This window comes from Arachis hypogaea, chromosome 19 (genome assembly GCF_003086295.3).
Source record: "Arachis hypogaea cultivar Tifrunner chromosome 19, arahy.Tifrunner.gnm2.J5K5, whole genome shotgun sequence".
In the NCBI taxonomy this organism is placed as follows: Eukaryota; Viridiplantae; Streptophyta; class Magnoliopsida; order Fabales; family Fabaceae; genus Arachis; species Arachis hypogaea.
This window is the reverse complement of record NC_092054.1, coordinates 29,256,200-29,272,372: the sequence shown is the minus strand read 5'-3', so window position 1 is coordinate 29,272,372 and position 16,173 is coordinate 29,256,200. Positions and strand designations below refer to the sequence as shown.

Genomic DNA, 16,173 nt, shown 5'->3' with positions numbered 1-16,173 from the left:
TACACTACTATTGAGAAAGAGCTTCTTGTTATTGTTTTTGTTCTGCATAAATTCCGAGCCTATTTACTTGGTACTAAAGTAGTAGTGTATTCAGACCACGCAGCTCTAAAGTATTTATTAGCTAAAAAGGAGTCCAAACCGAGGCTTATACGTTGGATACTGCTATTACAAGAATTTGATTTGGAAATTAAGGATAGGAGTGGTAACCAGAATTTAGTGGCAGACCACTTGAGTCGCCTTGAGCACATTAAGGATGATTCTAATCCTATAGCTGATAATTTCCCATTTGATAACCTGCAAGCAGTATCTGATGTAGTCCCTTGGTATGCACCTGTAGCCAATTATCTAGTTAGCCGCACCTTTCCTCCAAACTTTTCTAAGCATCAAAGAGACAAGCTGAAAAGCGAGTCTAAATATTATATATGAGATGACCCATATTTATGGAGATGTGGCGCTGACCAGGTAATTAGACAGTGTGTGCCTCAATCAGAATTTCAATCCATCTTAGAGGCCTGTCACTCATCTGAGAGTGGAAGACATTTTGGCCCTCAAAGAACAGCTAGAAAAATCTTAGACTGTGGATTCTGGTGGCCTACTCTTTTTAGAGGCGCTACCAAATTTTGTAGATCTTGTTTCTTATGCCAAAAATTTGGTAATATATCCAAGAGGGATGAGATGCCTCAACAAATTATGCTTTTCTGTGAAATTTTTGATGTTTGGGGCATTGACTTCATGGGTCCATTTTCAAATTCTAATGGTTATTTTTATATATTGTTAGCTGTGGATTACATTTCCAAATGGGTGGAAGCAATTCCTACCCGCACTGACGATGCTAACACTTTTGTTTCCTTTGTTAGAAACCACATTATTTGTCGCTTTGGATCACCACGAGCAATCGTGAGCGATCAAGGCACCCATTTTTGTAACAGGAGACTAACAGGATTAATGAAGAAGCATGGGATAATTCATAAGGTTGCAACAGCCTACCATCCTTAAACTAATGGGCAAGTCGAGGTGTCAAACAGAGAGATAAAGCGTATCTTGCAAAAGATAGTCAAACCTCATAGAAGATACTAGAGCACCAGGCTACAAGATGCACTTTGGGCATACAGAACCGCATACAAGACACCCATTGGGATGAGTCCTTTCCGCTTAGTCTATGAAAAAGCTTGTCATCTCCCTGTTGAGGTAGAGCACAAAGCCTTTTGGGCAGTAAAGGAGTGCAACATGGGAATTGAGAAAGTCGGAGCTGAAAGGAAATTGCAACTGCAAGAATTGGAAAGCCTTCGCCTGGAAGCTTATGAGAACTCAAGACTATACAAGGAGAAGATGAAGGCTGTACATGATCAGCATATCAAGAGAAAAGAGTTCCAACCTAGGGATTTAGTCCTCCTTTACAAATCTCGACTGAGGCTCATGCCAGGCAAGTTGAGATCAAGATGGGAAGGTTGATACAGAGTAGAGAAGGCCGAACTGTATGAAGTTTATCACCTAAGCCATCCTTCAAGCTCTGAACTTATCAAAGTCAATGGACATCATTTAAAGCTGTACCATGGCGAGCAGCTGAAGAAAAACAAGGAACTTGAGATCTTCCTCTTGGAAGATCCCTACATAGCCGAAGACTGAGCTAGTGGAGCGTCCAACTTACGGACGTTGAAGCAAAGTGCTAGGTGGGAGACAACCCACCATGGTATGATTGTTCTTTTCTTTATTTTTAATTTTTCTATTCAATAACCCTTCTCTTTATTAGTACATTTCGTGCATCTGCATTTACATACTTTTACTTTAAAAAAAAAAATTTCACGCGACGCAACTGCATCATTGACGCGTCCGCGTCACAAGGAGATGGAGAAAATAATAAACGAATAGAGAGTCACGCAGGAGCGTGGTTGGAGGCGTGCCAATGGCACAAATCGCCCCACGCAACCGCGTCGCCGACGCGTCCGCGTCGAGTTGGGACATCGCCCTCCCACGCGACCGCGTCACTCACGCGGCCACGTGGCCTGGAATTCGACGTAAAAAGGGTGCACGACCAAAAGTTGTGCCAGAGTGGTGCTGGATTGGTGATGAACGCACAATCCTTCCAACGCGGCCGCGTGACCGACGCGACCGCGTCATATCCTTCTAAAGGCCACTCACGCGATCGCATGCCCTACGCGATCGCGTCACCCAATATTTGACAATTAATGATTTTGAACAGAGAGTTGTGCGAGTGCAAGGCTGCCCTCGCGCCAGTGGCATAAAACGGGTCACGCGACCGTGTGCCCCACGTGGCCGCGTCGATGGCACCGCACAGCTTCCCTAATTTGCCACTTATCTTATCTTTTTCTCACCAATCCTATTTTCTCTTTTCCCTCCTTATTTCTTCTTTCTACCTTCTTCCTTCTTCCTTCTTTCTCACTTTCTACTCTCTCTCTCTCTCTCACCCCCATTAACAAGGTTTTCTTTTCTTCTTCCCTCTTCTTTTTCTATTATTCTTCTTATTTTTATATGCTATCTTTTTTTCTTTTCTTTTTACTTTCATTACCCATATTTTCTTTTTCTTTCTTTTTTTCCTTTTTACTTGGTGTTGCAAATTTATTTGTGTCTTTATTTCTCATTATATGCTTGTGGATTGTTGTAACTTTGTTTGGCAATTATATATTGCTTTTAAAAGGGTTGCTTGCATGTTTAATTTAATACTTTCCATACCCTATTTACCATGCATGCTATGTGTTTGTGAAAAAGCCCATATGGCATTATGCACTTTCCTACGTTATTCTACTCTAACATTCAATGCTTGCTTTTCACAAATTCCCTTTACTATTGTATTAATTGAATTTAATTGCCAATACAAACGTGATGGTAGTTTGTTACGAGTGATAACAAAATTTGACTACTTAAATGCTTGATCTATGCTACTCATACCTTTGCCTGCATGCCAATAAACCCCTTGCATTTAATTGTCCTCCGCTGCACTTGCTACTTTTCCATTGATGAACTTTTCACATGTAGTCATGACCATGTGTTAATGACATACTCTTTTCCGTGCATTGGTTATCACTCATACAATCGTCTTCCTTGCTCTATCTCTTTAAATTTAATTTACTCTCTCTTCCCTTTCAGGATGGCCACCAAGAAAGGAAAAGAGAAAGCTACTCCCAAACCAACAGCAAAGAGAGGAACAAAGAGAGCACTAGTGGCAGAGCCTTCTTCAACTGCAGTCAAGCCCTCAACAAAAAGGATTAAGAGGATTATAAAGGTCGATGAAAAGGAAAAAGCCTTCCCATCAAAGGACACTGCGCGATTTCCCAATCGCTACTGTGAGCAGATGTTTCCCATCCTGGCAGAAAGGAGCTACAACAGCGAATACCTTCTTATCCTCCCGCCCAATATTTCTACCTTTGTTGAGCCGCAAATTGCACAAAGACAATGGGGTTTTTTACAGAGACAGCCGAGGCAGGTCAATCTTTCTTGGGTGGTCGAGTTCTACTCTAACTTCCACCTGCCAACCCTGCAGTCTGTCTTTGTCCGTCAGAAGCAAGTCCCCATTACAGAAGAGGCCATTCAAAGAGCTTTAGGTCTTCCCCCTATTCCAGAAGGATTGGACACCTTTCAAGAAGCCGCACTCAAGCGCTAGATGTACCAATTTGACTGGGACGCCGTTCTCAGAGTTATCGCACTACCTGGCAGCCGTTGGATCTACAGATACCATCGTACCCGCCCTAAGGGAATATCGGCTTCAGCACTTACCTTGGAGGCTCGCGTATGGGCACAGATCATGTCCCATTACGTCTTTCCGAGCACTCACGAGTCCTCCTTCACTGCGGACATGGCCGTTCTACTATGGTGCATCCTTACAAACCAGCCTCTGAACCTGCCAAGACACATCCGGAATGCCATGGGACACGTACAAATCACGGGCAACTTACCTTTTCCTGCCTTGGTCTCAGATCTTATCTCGGCAGCTGGAGTCTCCTTCAGAGCTGGGGACACCAAATCCATGCTTCCACGGGATGATCAGTATGTCCCTAACGGGAAATACATCAGACTTTCAGCAGTCACTACAAGCCATCCTACTGAACCGGTTGAAGATATTCCTTCTTCCCCACTACAAGCACCTACAACAGATCAACTGCTCCATCAGATACTCGAACGGTTGGATCGGCAGGAACACAAAGCTAAGATGAGAGAGAGTCGTAACAAGCGCCGATTCACATACCTCAAGGAGCTGATTATGGGAAAATTCAAGGACTCAGACACCCCGGACTCCACCTCCTTTACCAGCACAGGGAGCCATGATGGTCCCGACTGTGGAGATACTGCTACCAGCCCACCCCTGTTCCTGACAGATGGCACCAAGGACGGTGCAAAGCCTTAAGTGTGGGGAGGTCGGTCAGTACCTGACTTCCAGAGGTAATTTCTCTTCCCTAAACACCAATAAATTAGGATATTTAGTTAGTTTTACTTTTGTAGAATAGGATAAATTGCATAGTAATAGATTTGTTGCATGCATGTTCTACTTGATTGAAAAAACAATAAGTTTCTTCTAAGACTTTATCTTTGGAACGAAATTTCACTAATTTTAATTAAAATTTTTATGTTAAATTTGCTTGAAGTTGTATTTGGAACATGATTTTTGAGCTAAAGAACACACAACCTGTGAGATTTGAGCCTTTATGCATGGTTACATTATTTAACCATAATTATTTTATTCTTGTGTGTTTACTTCTGTAACACCCTTACTATCAGAAGTCACGCTTTCGGCTGCGCTACTCTGATAGCAAGAAGTATTACAACTACTTTACATACTAAATACTAAAATAGGAGCCTGTTTCTTGACACTGTATCGCTGATTTCCTTGAAAACTGGAAATAAACACTTTATCTTAAGAAAAATACAAACAATCATAGATTCATATACAAGACTCCTTACATAATAACTCATAATATAATATACATATAAACCATACGATTCCTATCCCTCTTACAAACTTGTAATAACAAAGACCAGGGAAGAAAATAATCTAATTAATACAAATAACTTATAAACCAATCGCAGTATAACTCTCCTTAATGCTTCTTCATCCGGTTCCTGAAAAGGTAAAGCTGTAGGGGGTGAGAACCTAACCACACGGTCTCACCACGGAGTTTCAAAGTTGTCATAAGAAGATATTTAATAAGAAAACTGTTTTCAAACTCAATGATTATCATTGCCTTATGAATCTTTTAAAAACCAATAAGTAATCGTTCAAAACCTTTTCAAAGAAACAATGTTTAATCTTTTAAAATAATCCGAAACCTTTCTTTTCATATAAGAAAATCTCAATCAGAAACCAAGCACGCAATCAAACAACACAATCATTAATTCAGCACCAAAATTCATTCTCAAATGTAGCACGCCAGAACAAACACAGGCAAGACAGACAAAGAAAGCACAAGTAGGTAGCAGTTACAGCAAATAGTTCAAGTAGCAGTTAACAACAGTTTAGCAATTAGGCAAACCAAAACAAGTTCAAACCCAAGCAAAGCATACAGATGCATATGATGCATGCCTGTCCTATGGCTGATGAGGCTCATCTGTCGGTTATCCAGCCAACCCGACAAGTCTGAATTGTCCTTAGACTGTCCCCCGACGTGCATCCCCAAGAGTCTATGCATAGCTTTTTCTCAAATAATCAATATTGCTCAATGGGGGTAAAATTCCCGGGAATTTATATAGTGCCCGGTCACACTTACGTCATAGGGTCAACAGAGTATCGAGTTTTCAACCTGGTACACGTGGTGGCAAGCCATGGTACTTTATCCAGGGAACCTCGTATCTCAGATAATTCAAATTCATAAGCCAAATGAATAATTCAAAAATCATATTTCAACATTCTCAATCCATATCTCAACATTCTCATCATTCTCAACATCATCATCATTCATCATTCCAAATCTCATTTCCAAATTCTTTCAAAAACCATATTTCAAAGAAAATTCTCAATCATCTTTCTTTCCATTCCATTCACTAACAATTTCCAATCCAAAACATAACTCTTCCTTTGATAAATGAGGTAATTTTAAATCATATAATGCTTAAAACCTTTTAAAATAACTACTTCCAATGAAACTTTTGATTTTATAAAATTTCGGCAGCATCTCCTCTAAAACTTGGATTCTGCCACCCTTTTCGGGTCCCATCCAAACATTACTCAAACCTTTTCTCAACCATTTCGAAATCTCATTCATTTCCAAAACTCAACCAGTTCCAATATCAAATTGTTTTCAAAGCGAATCAGTGCCAATAATAAATCTCTTTTTAAAATCAAACCAGCTCAAATACTAAATCATTTATAAAGTCATTTATAAAGTCAGACTAACTCAAAACTAAACCGTTTTCAAGATTAATTCAGTTTCATATTCCAAATCATTTCCAAAGCCGATTCGTTTACATTATCAAAAATATCTTCAAAATCAAGAAAGTCATTTTTCATAATAATCAACTAAATAACCTTTCAAACTAATTTCTTTTCAACAATCACAAACCACTCAAGCAATCAAGCAATCAGTCATTCAGTCCAGCAAACAACCACATTTATAAGACAATCATAATCACGGACATATGTTTCTCACATTATTATCTATTTATAACAACTCTGTAAGATAAAATGAAATTTAAGAAAAACCCCTACCTCGACTCGTCGAAACCATAACTCAAAACGCGTCAACGAAACCATTTCTCTTAACCCGAAACCAACAGCAACCGCAAACTCAGTCCATGATCACTTTTGCAACACTCACAGCAACTTAAAAGCGACATGCAACGCTCAAAACACGACCCTACGTTACCAGAACCTCAGAGTTTATAACCAAACATAACAGAATATTAACACGGGTTTCCGAAACATAAATACTTACCGAACTAAGAAAATGAAACAGTGGCGGTCGTTGAATCGGTTTAGCGGCAGCTCCGGCAGCCACCCCGAACGGCAGCGGGGACCAGAACTCCGGCAACGACAACTGAAACAAACATACAGCGATGATTAAGCTCCCGGAAATTCAAAGGAAGCCAAAACCAACTTAAAACCTTACCGGTGGCAGATCTCAGTGGCGGCAGAGGTGTTCCCCGGTGGCAGAGGCGGCGGTAACCCCGACGGTGGCGCTGACAACGACGGCTCCCTCCGGTGACTACCCAACCACCGCGACAGCAAGGAAGCCATGGCAGCGGCGGCAACAAGCTCCTCTCTCGCGGGATCCTTCTCTCTCCTGATGCTCTTCCTCTCTCACGGGTCTTCCTCTTCTCTTCCTCGGCGGCGCGATGACAGATCCGACGGCGGTGACGCGGTTGGACAAGTTCGGCGATGAAGTGGCTTAACGGCGTGGTCTCCCTCCAAGGCTCGGTGAGGACACGACGGTGGCGGCAGCGGCGAGGCCCAGCAACGCTGGTGCGCCTCCTTCCCCTCTTCTCCTCTTGACTCTCTCCTCCGCGTCGGTGCTAACGAGTGATGGCGGCAAGCAGCCGGGCCACCAGCGCTAGCCGTCCCCCTTTCCTCTCTTCTCTAACTCTGTTTCGCTTCTCCCTTTCTCCCTCAACGTTTTCTTTCTCTTTTTCTTTCTTTCTTTCTTTTTCCCATTTCCCCTTTCTATTTTCCTTTCTTTCATTTCTTTCTCTCTTCTGTATTGTTTTTTTTTTTGTTCCCTGAAGCAGTTTAGGTATTAGGTTTGGGAAAGGGAAGGACGGTGGGGTAGGTTAGGATTAGGGAAGTTTAGGTAATTTTAATAAAATTAGGGGTATAGAGTATTAATTTAAAATCTAATTTAATCTATTAAAATTATTTTGAAAATGTTATTTGATTATTAATTTACTAATTAACTTTTAATCAAATATTTTAATTTAAACTTAAAGATAATATAATTAATTTTCTTTGTTTATAAAATTAAAGTATTAAATTTTAGAATCTCAATTATTTAACTAAATCGTATGAAATTCTTATTCTTTTGCAACTGTTAAGCTGTATAATTTAAATATAGAAAATTATTCAATAACTATAAAATTAAGTAAAATTTCTAATTTAATTGTCAAAACTTTATTTAATTACTTCTAGTAAAATAATTTCTAAAATAAAGTCTTTAATGAATAAATAAATTGAAATTAACTCATAATAATATTTTTTGAAAATTATGGGTCTTACAACTTCTCTATGATTGTGATCTATATTTTGTTCCATCCTATATGTCCAATGTTTATTATATTTATATGTTTGCATATGATTGAGGCCATTAATTGTTTAGCTCACTTATCCAAACTAAACCTACCCTTTCCATTACCTTTGTTAGCCACTTTGAGCCTTTAAATCCCATTTGTTCTATATTTTACCACATTACTAGCCTTAAGCAGAAAAATAATTATATATCCCAAATTGAATTTTTGGTTAGCTTAAGGTAGAATTGTGTGTGCTAATTAAGTATGGGAAATTGTGGGAACAAAAGATAATAAGGGAATGTGTCATGATAATATAATGGGAATTTGGATACCTACTCATGTGAAACTATAAGAATTAAAAATCTATGTGCATTGATAAGCTATGTTTATTTTTATGTTTATGTTTACTTTCAAAAAAAAAAAACCAAAAATATTCAATAAACAAATAAGGGGACAAAATTACCACAATGCTAAGTTAAGAATTCAAAGATCAATGCATGTATGATAATTGATTATAATAAAAAGTTGATACATGAGTATGGAATGTGAAAGGGAATTCTGGATAGCTAGGTACGAACTCTAAAGTTATATAAAATATATAGGTTGGGTTAGAGCTTGGGTTAATTAAGGATTCAATTTATAAGCTCACTTAACCATATATGTATCCTTACCATTACCTTGGCCCCATTACAACCTTGAAAAGACCTCATGATGTTTGCATTGGTATATTAAATGTTGTTGATTGGTTAGGAGAAGAACAAAAATTAGGGAGCATGATTAGAGAAGGATAGGGTGACTACCCTATACACTAGAGAGACTAGAGTATACATACATCATCCGTGAGGATTCAATGCTTGAAATTCTATGTTTTCTGCTTTCATGAGCTATCTTCTTGCATTTTTATCTGTTCTTGCTGTATGAGAATTGAATTAGTGGAATTTGATTTGTAATTGTTTTGAAGAGCTTATTTACTTTTGATCAAATGGACAAGAATCATATAGTTGCATTCACATATATAGGTTGCATTGCATTCCATGAGTTTTACATGTTCCTACTCATTTATTTTATCTCCTTCAACTAAGCATGAGGACATGCTAATGTTTAAGTGTGGGGAGGTTGATAAACCACTATTTTATGGTTTACAATGTGCTTAATTGTGTGGTTTTATCATAATCTTTACCCACTTATTCATATGATTAGCATGCATTTATATTTCCTTCCTAAAATTATTACATGATTGAAAACTTGCTTCCTGGAGACTTTTAATTATGTATTTTAATTCTCCTTTATTCCATTCGATGCCGTGATTTGTGTGTTAAGTGCTTCAGGCTTTATAGGGCATGAATGAGTTGGAGATTGAAAAGGAAGCTTGCAAAAATGGAAGGAACACAAGAAATTGAGGAGATGACCAGCCAGAAGTGACGCGGTCGCATGGCTCACGCGACCGCGCGACAGAGAGGAAATTACAGTGACGCGGCCGCATGGCTCACGCGACCGCGCGGATTGGAATAGCATAAGTGACGCGGAGGCATGGACGACGCGCCCGCGTGGCAAAGCAAAACGCCGAATGATGCGTCCGCATGAATGGCGCAATCGCATGACGTGCGCGATCTGCATAATCTGCAGAATTCGCTGAGGGCAATTTTGGGCCCTGTTTTGACCCAGTTTTTGGCCCAGAAAAGCATACTAGAGCCAGAGAACATGCAGAAACTAGAACAACATTCATTCTACACAGTTTTTAGTTTTTAGATATAGTTTTACTCCTCCTCTAGGTTTTCTCTCTACACATTCATAGTTCTTAGGATTTTTATTTCTATTGCTTTTTGCATTGGGATTTTGAGAAGAGTTATTACCTCATCAAGACTACGTCATTCTAGTTCGTTTTCTTTACTTGGCTTTACTCTTCCATGTCCTTTAATTTACTCAATTTTACCATTGGATTATTTTAGAATTTATTAATACAAGAATTACTTTTACTTTTAATTGAATTACCTGCTTTTTATTTATCATGTCTCTCTTTAATTTCCTTTCCTATGTTATGAGTCTTACATTCACAATGAGCGAGTAGTTCCCTAACTTGATGGGGAGTTGATTGAAAGGAACCCTTGAGTTGGAATTCTCAAAAGAGAAATTGTAATTGGGTTTATTATTGGATTGCTCTCTAGTCACTAAAGCCAGTCCTTCCACATAAGCGGATTGGGATTTGTGAATAGAAAAAGCATTCCAACTTGTTTGACTTTTCCTTACCTAGTAAGGGATAACTAAACAGAACAACCTTCAATTATCAATTAATCTCGAGAGTACTGCAACAAGAATAGGGCTTCCAACTAATCTACTCCCAGTCAAGGCTTTTATTTAAATTAGTTAATTTCTCCAATTTAATTTCCTGTTTATTCAACTCAAACTCTTTTTGAAAAACCTCTGATTAATAAAATAGCACACTTTTCTGCAACTCATTGGGAGACGACCTGGGATTCATACTCCCAATATTTTAATTCTAATTTTTGTGACAACCCTTTTAAATTGATAAGCGGATTTCTGGTTGGTTAAGAACTATACTTGCAACGCATATCTTATAACAATTCTTAATTAGCCAATTTCCGCCACGTCATGGGTCACTACACTTTTCAGGTAAACCTCCCATTAAAGCAGATATAGAACTACCTAAATGAATAGTTTCTAATTCATTAATTTTGTCTTTATGTATGCATAAATCTTTTAGAAACTTTGCGTATTTAGGTACCTGTTGAATAACATAAAAAAGGGAACAGTTACCTCAACCTTTTTGAATATTTCTACCATTTTTGGATCAGGTTCCAACTGCTTCCTGGGCTTCCTTGCAAGTTGTGGAAAAGGAATAGGAATGGCGTTTTCTACAGTGTCTGCGCCCTTTGGTGCTTCTTCTTGTGATTGAGCTTCTTCTTCTTCAGCCATGTCCTGCATGTCCTCTTCTTCCTCAACATCTTCTATTTCCGCTACCTCTTCAGCTGAGGCATGTTCTGGTACGTTTGGCTCTTCCTGATTCCTCTATTACAATGTGGTTCTGGACCTTAGGGTGATGGCATTAATGCCACCCTTTGGATTGGGTAATGGTTGAGAGGGGATTCCACTGGAGCTCAAAGGCAGGTTATTGGAGTTATTCATTGATCCAATCTGTGAGACAAGAGCTTGCAAGGTAGAGTTCAGACCATTTAGAGTAGAAGTAAGGTTGTTTTCCATGGCCTGTTGTCTCTGATCAATAGATTGTAGTAACTCATCATTAGAAGATGAAGAAGGACAAATGATCTGAGAGGTCTGGTGTTGGTTGTGCTGTGATCCTTGGAATTGCCTCAGGTGAAGTGCTCTGTAAGGCTGGTTCTGGTTCTGCTGCCTGTTGTTGTTATTATTCCACCTCTGATTTCCCTGATTGTCTCTGCCTCCTCTGTTATTGTTGTCCCTCCAGCCCTAGTTAGAATTATCTCTCCAACCCTGGTTGGAATTATCCTGCCATCCATGGTTGTAGCTACCACCCTGATTGTATCCTTGATTGGGACGGTCATAGAAGTTATGAGTGGCTGCCACAGTGTTGTCTTCCTGCTGGAGCTACGGACATTCATCAGTATAATGGCTATAATCAGCACAGATTCTGCATACTCTCTGTGGGACTAACTATTGGCTTTGCTGTGGTGGAGAAGGTTGAGCTTGCTGAACTTGTTGTTGATTCAATTGCATCTGCTTCAGTAAGTTGGTCATTTCACAGATACTCTGAGTTAAAGCAGCAGTCTCTCTGCTAGAGGATACTTCTGCAACAGCTTTTGAGCGACCTTGTTTCTGCCTGTGGTTCCTAGTAGATTCAGCTAAGTCGCTGATCAATTGCCATGCCTCATCAGTGGTCTTGTACTTTTTCATAGACCCATTGCTAGCACTTTCCAATGTGGTCTTATCTTGGGGTCTCATGCCCTGTGTGACGTAGCCGAGCAACACTATCTTGTCAAATATATGGTGGGGGCATACTTCCAGAAGGTTATTGAAGCGCTCCCAGTATTCATAGAGAGTCTCGGATTCGTCCTGAACAATCATGGAAATGTCTTTCCTTAGTTTGTCAGTAACTTCAGCTGGGAAGAATTTTTCCAAAAATTCTCTTCTAAGCGTATCCTAGTTAGAAACAGTTGCTGCAGGTTGAGTGTAGTACCACTCTCTCGCCTTTCCCTCAAGAGAGAACGAAAAAGCTTTCAACAAAATAGAAGTTTCATTCGCACCATCGCGCCTAACAGTAGAACAGGCTGCTTGGAAATCTCTCAGGTGCTTGATAGGCTCTTGAGCGGGTAAGCCATGAAACTTAGGCATCAAGTTGAGCAGTGTAGTATTTATTTTAAAGTCTGTAGCCACTGCTGGGTGATGCGCTTGAAACGGTTGCATTGTGAAATCAGGGGCTCCAGCCTCCTAGATAGTAACTCTCCTAGGTGCTGCCATGTCACCTACACGTAAATCAACCGAATCAGTAGAACGGGGGCTTGTTTCTTCCTCAAGTGACGTTTCAGATCCGCCCTCAGAGAGGACTAACCGACGCGGAGCTTGCCTTATACGTGAAATAGTTCTTTCAATCTCAGGATCGAATAATGGCAAGCTTGGGTCAGGAAGTGAACGCGTCATTTAACGAAAGAAACATGCAGCTCATAGTAACAAAATAAAATAAAATGCAAATAAATAAAATCCAATCAATAACTTAGCACTCTATTGCGAACTCCCCGGCAACGGCGCCATTTTGAAGAACTGATGATTGATGGATGTGGGTGCTCTTCCATGGATGGTGGTGATGGGATGGAGAGATCATTCTGTGGTTGAAAAGGAAGTGCACTAGATCTTGAGGGTTGCTTGTTGAAGGTATTTGGTGGTCCGATTTGGGCGACGAGAGCTTGTATAGTAGAGTTTAGATCGGCAAGTGCTTTCTCTATAGAGGTTTGGGGTGGATAGGAGGGTTCATTTGTTGGGAGAAAGGGTTCATGGTAGGAAGGTGGTTCATCTTGAGAATGATAAGGAGATGGTGTATATTGAGGTGGTGGTTCTGGGTGTGGTTCATATGGTGGTTGGTGTGGTGGATAAGGATTAGGGTCATATGGGGGTGTTTGGTTGTAGGGGGCTTGTGAGTGTGGTGTCTCCAATCTGTGTTGAGGAGGTGGTTCATAGGCATATGATGGGACTTGTTGGTAATTACAAGGGGGTCCACCATATCTAGTGTCTGGGCATGCATTCTGGAATGGTCGTGGTCCATGGTATCTTGGAGGATGTTGTTGCCAAAAAGGTTGATCAGATCCTTGTGGCTCCATCCTTCTCTGATTGTTCTGACCTTGATGTATGTTCCTGTTATAGCTTCGATTCCTTACAATAGCATTAGAACCAAACTCAAAGCAACGGGGGTGAGAACTCATAGTAGCTAATAAAAAATTAAAAACAAAAACTAATAAACAAGCAAATAAAATAAAATAAAATAAAATATTGAAATTAAAAGGGTTTGAAATTTAAATTTTAAAATTTGAATTTTTAAATTTTGAAATTTGGAATTTAATTGAAATTTGAAATTTAAATTTGAAATAAGATAAGATAAGATTTTGAAAAAGATATGATTTTTAAAAAAAATTGAATTTTGAAATTTAAAACTAAGATAAGATAAGATAAAAAATTTTAAAATAAAAATATGAAATTTTTTTAAATAAAAACAAATAAACAAGCAAAAAGCAAATATTTACAATAACCAATAATAAGGCACACGTTTGCAATTTTCCGGCAACGGCGCCATTTTGAAGAGAAAACTTTTGCGTGGTCTAGAAATTCGCAGATAAATCCTCGTTGCAAGTATAGCTTCTAAACCAACAAAAGTCCTTTCTTACAAACATTTTGGTTGTCACAAGTAACAAACCCCTTTAAAATTGATAACCGAAGTATTTAAACCTCGGGTCGTCTTCTCAAGGAACTGCAGGGAGGTGTTCTTATTATTGGTTATGAGTCTTGTAAATTGGGGGTTTTGAAAGTAAGGAAGAAGTATGACAAGTAAAATAAATAAATAACTATAAAATAAAACTCTTGGCAAGGTATAAGAAATGGAAGTCCTATCCTAGTTATCCTTATCAACAGTGATGAGAATTGGGTTTTAATCCCACTTAGTTAAGTCAAGTGGACTAATTAGCTTGATCCTCAAGTCCTAGTCAATCCCTGTGGGAAGACTAGCTTTAGAGCAATCTAGATCAATTAGTAATCTGCCAATTTCAACCACTGCTTTATTTGATAACTCAAGCGTCACCAATTACTTAACCAGAGTCAAAAGGTAAGATAATCTACTCGAATGAAAATAATTTGGACAAATCGAAAGCATTCATAGCATAAATAAAACAATCTTATAACTGAAATACCTCAAATTATATTAAATAGAATATTCAAATCTGACATGGAAAAGTTCATAAATTAAATTGGAAAAATAAATAAAAGGAACATTGAACCTGGTAATTGAGCAGAAATTGTAAGTTGAAATAATAAAAGTTCTAAATCCTCTAAGAGGAATCCTAATCCTAAATCCTAAGAGAGAGGAGAGAGCCTCTCTCTCTAAAAACTACATCTAATCCTAAAATTATGAATTATGAGCTGGTGATCATGAATGGATGCATTCACCCACTTTATAACCTCTAATCTGTATTTTTCGGGCCGAAAACTGGGTCAAAAATAGCCCAGAAATTGCCCCCAGCGTATTCTGGTACGTACAGGTCACGGGAAAGTGACGCGGAAGCGTCGTCCACGCGTTTGCGTGGATTGCGTTTCTGCCAGGTCACGCGTCCACGTAATCCACGCGTTCGCATCGTCTGTCTTCGAGACAGATATAGCAAATTATATATCAAATCGAAGCCCCGGATGTTAGCTTTCCAACGCAACTGAAACCGCGTCATTTGGATCTCTGTAGCTAAAGTTATAGCTATTTGAGTGCGAAGAGGTCAGGCTGGACAACTTAGCAATTTCTCCAACTTCTTGTATTCCTTCCACTTTTGCATGCTTCCCTTCCATCCTCTGAGCCATTCCTGCCCTGTAATCTCTGAAATCACTTAACACACATATCAAGGCATCTAATGGTAATAAGAGAGGATTTAAACATAGGGAACTTAAGGCCAAAGAAGCATGTTTTCAATCAAAGCACATAATTAGGAAGGCAAATGTAAAACCATGCAAATTGTATGAATAAGTGGGTAAAGAGTTGATAAAAACCACTCAATTGAGCACAAGATAAACCATGAAATAGTGGTTTATCACCTATACTACGAAGAATCTGATCGTAAATCAGGAGGCTAAGAGATACACATTCAAGCTTGTTTGCATGTAGAACGGAAGTGGTTGTCAGGCACGCGTTCATAGGTGAGAATGGTGATGAGCGTCACATAATCATCACATTCATCATATTCTTGGGTGCGAATGGATATCTTAGAGAAGAAATAGGCTTGAATTAAATAGAAAAATAATAGTACTTTGCATTAATTCATGAGGAACAGCAGAGCTCCACACCTTAATCTATAGTGTGTAGAAACTCTACCGTTGAAAATACATAAGAACAAGGTATAGGCATGACCAAAGGGCCAGCCTCCCAAAGAGGGTTCAATCATCAAAACATGATCAAAAGATGGTCCAAAAGACGTAAATACAATAGTAAAAAGTCCTATTTATACTAAACTAGTTACTAGGGTTTACAGAGATAAGTAAATGATGCAGAAATCTACTTCTGGGGCCCATTTGGTGTGTGCTTGGGCTAAGCATTGAAGATTTCATGTGTAGAGGTCTTCCTTGGAGTTGAACGCCAGTTTGTAACTTGTTTCTGGCGTTTAACTCTGCTTTGCAACTTGTTTCTGGCGTTTTACGCCAGAATAGGGCAGAGAGCTGGCGTTGAACGCCAATTTGCGTCATCTAAACTCGAGAAAAGTATGGACTATTATATATTGATGGAAAGCCCTGGATGTCTACTTTCCAACGCAATTAAGATCGAGCCATTTGGAC

At 39.2% G+C, this 16,173-nt stretch overlaps 1 non-coding gene across 1 annotated transcript; it reads left to right on the top strand.

The window, feature by feature from the left end:
• Nucleotides 1-12,139: 12,139 nt before the first annotated feature.
• Nucleotides 12,140-12,246, top strand: LOC112781718 (small nucleolar RNA R71). The gene has a single exon (XR_003192477.1). It is a non-coding gene; the product is annotated as a small nucleolar RNA R71 (small nucleolar RNA).
• Nucleotides 12,247-16,173: the final 3,927 nt, after the last annotated feature.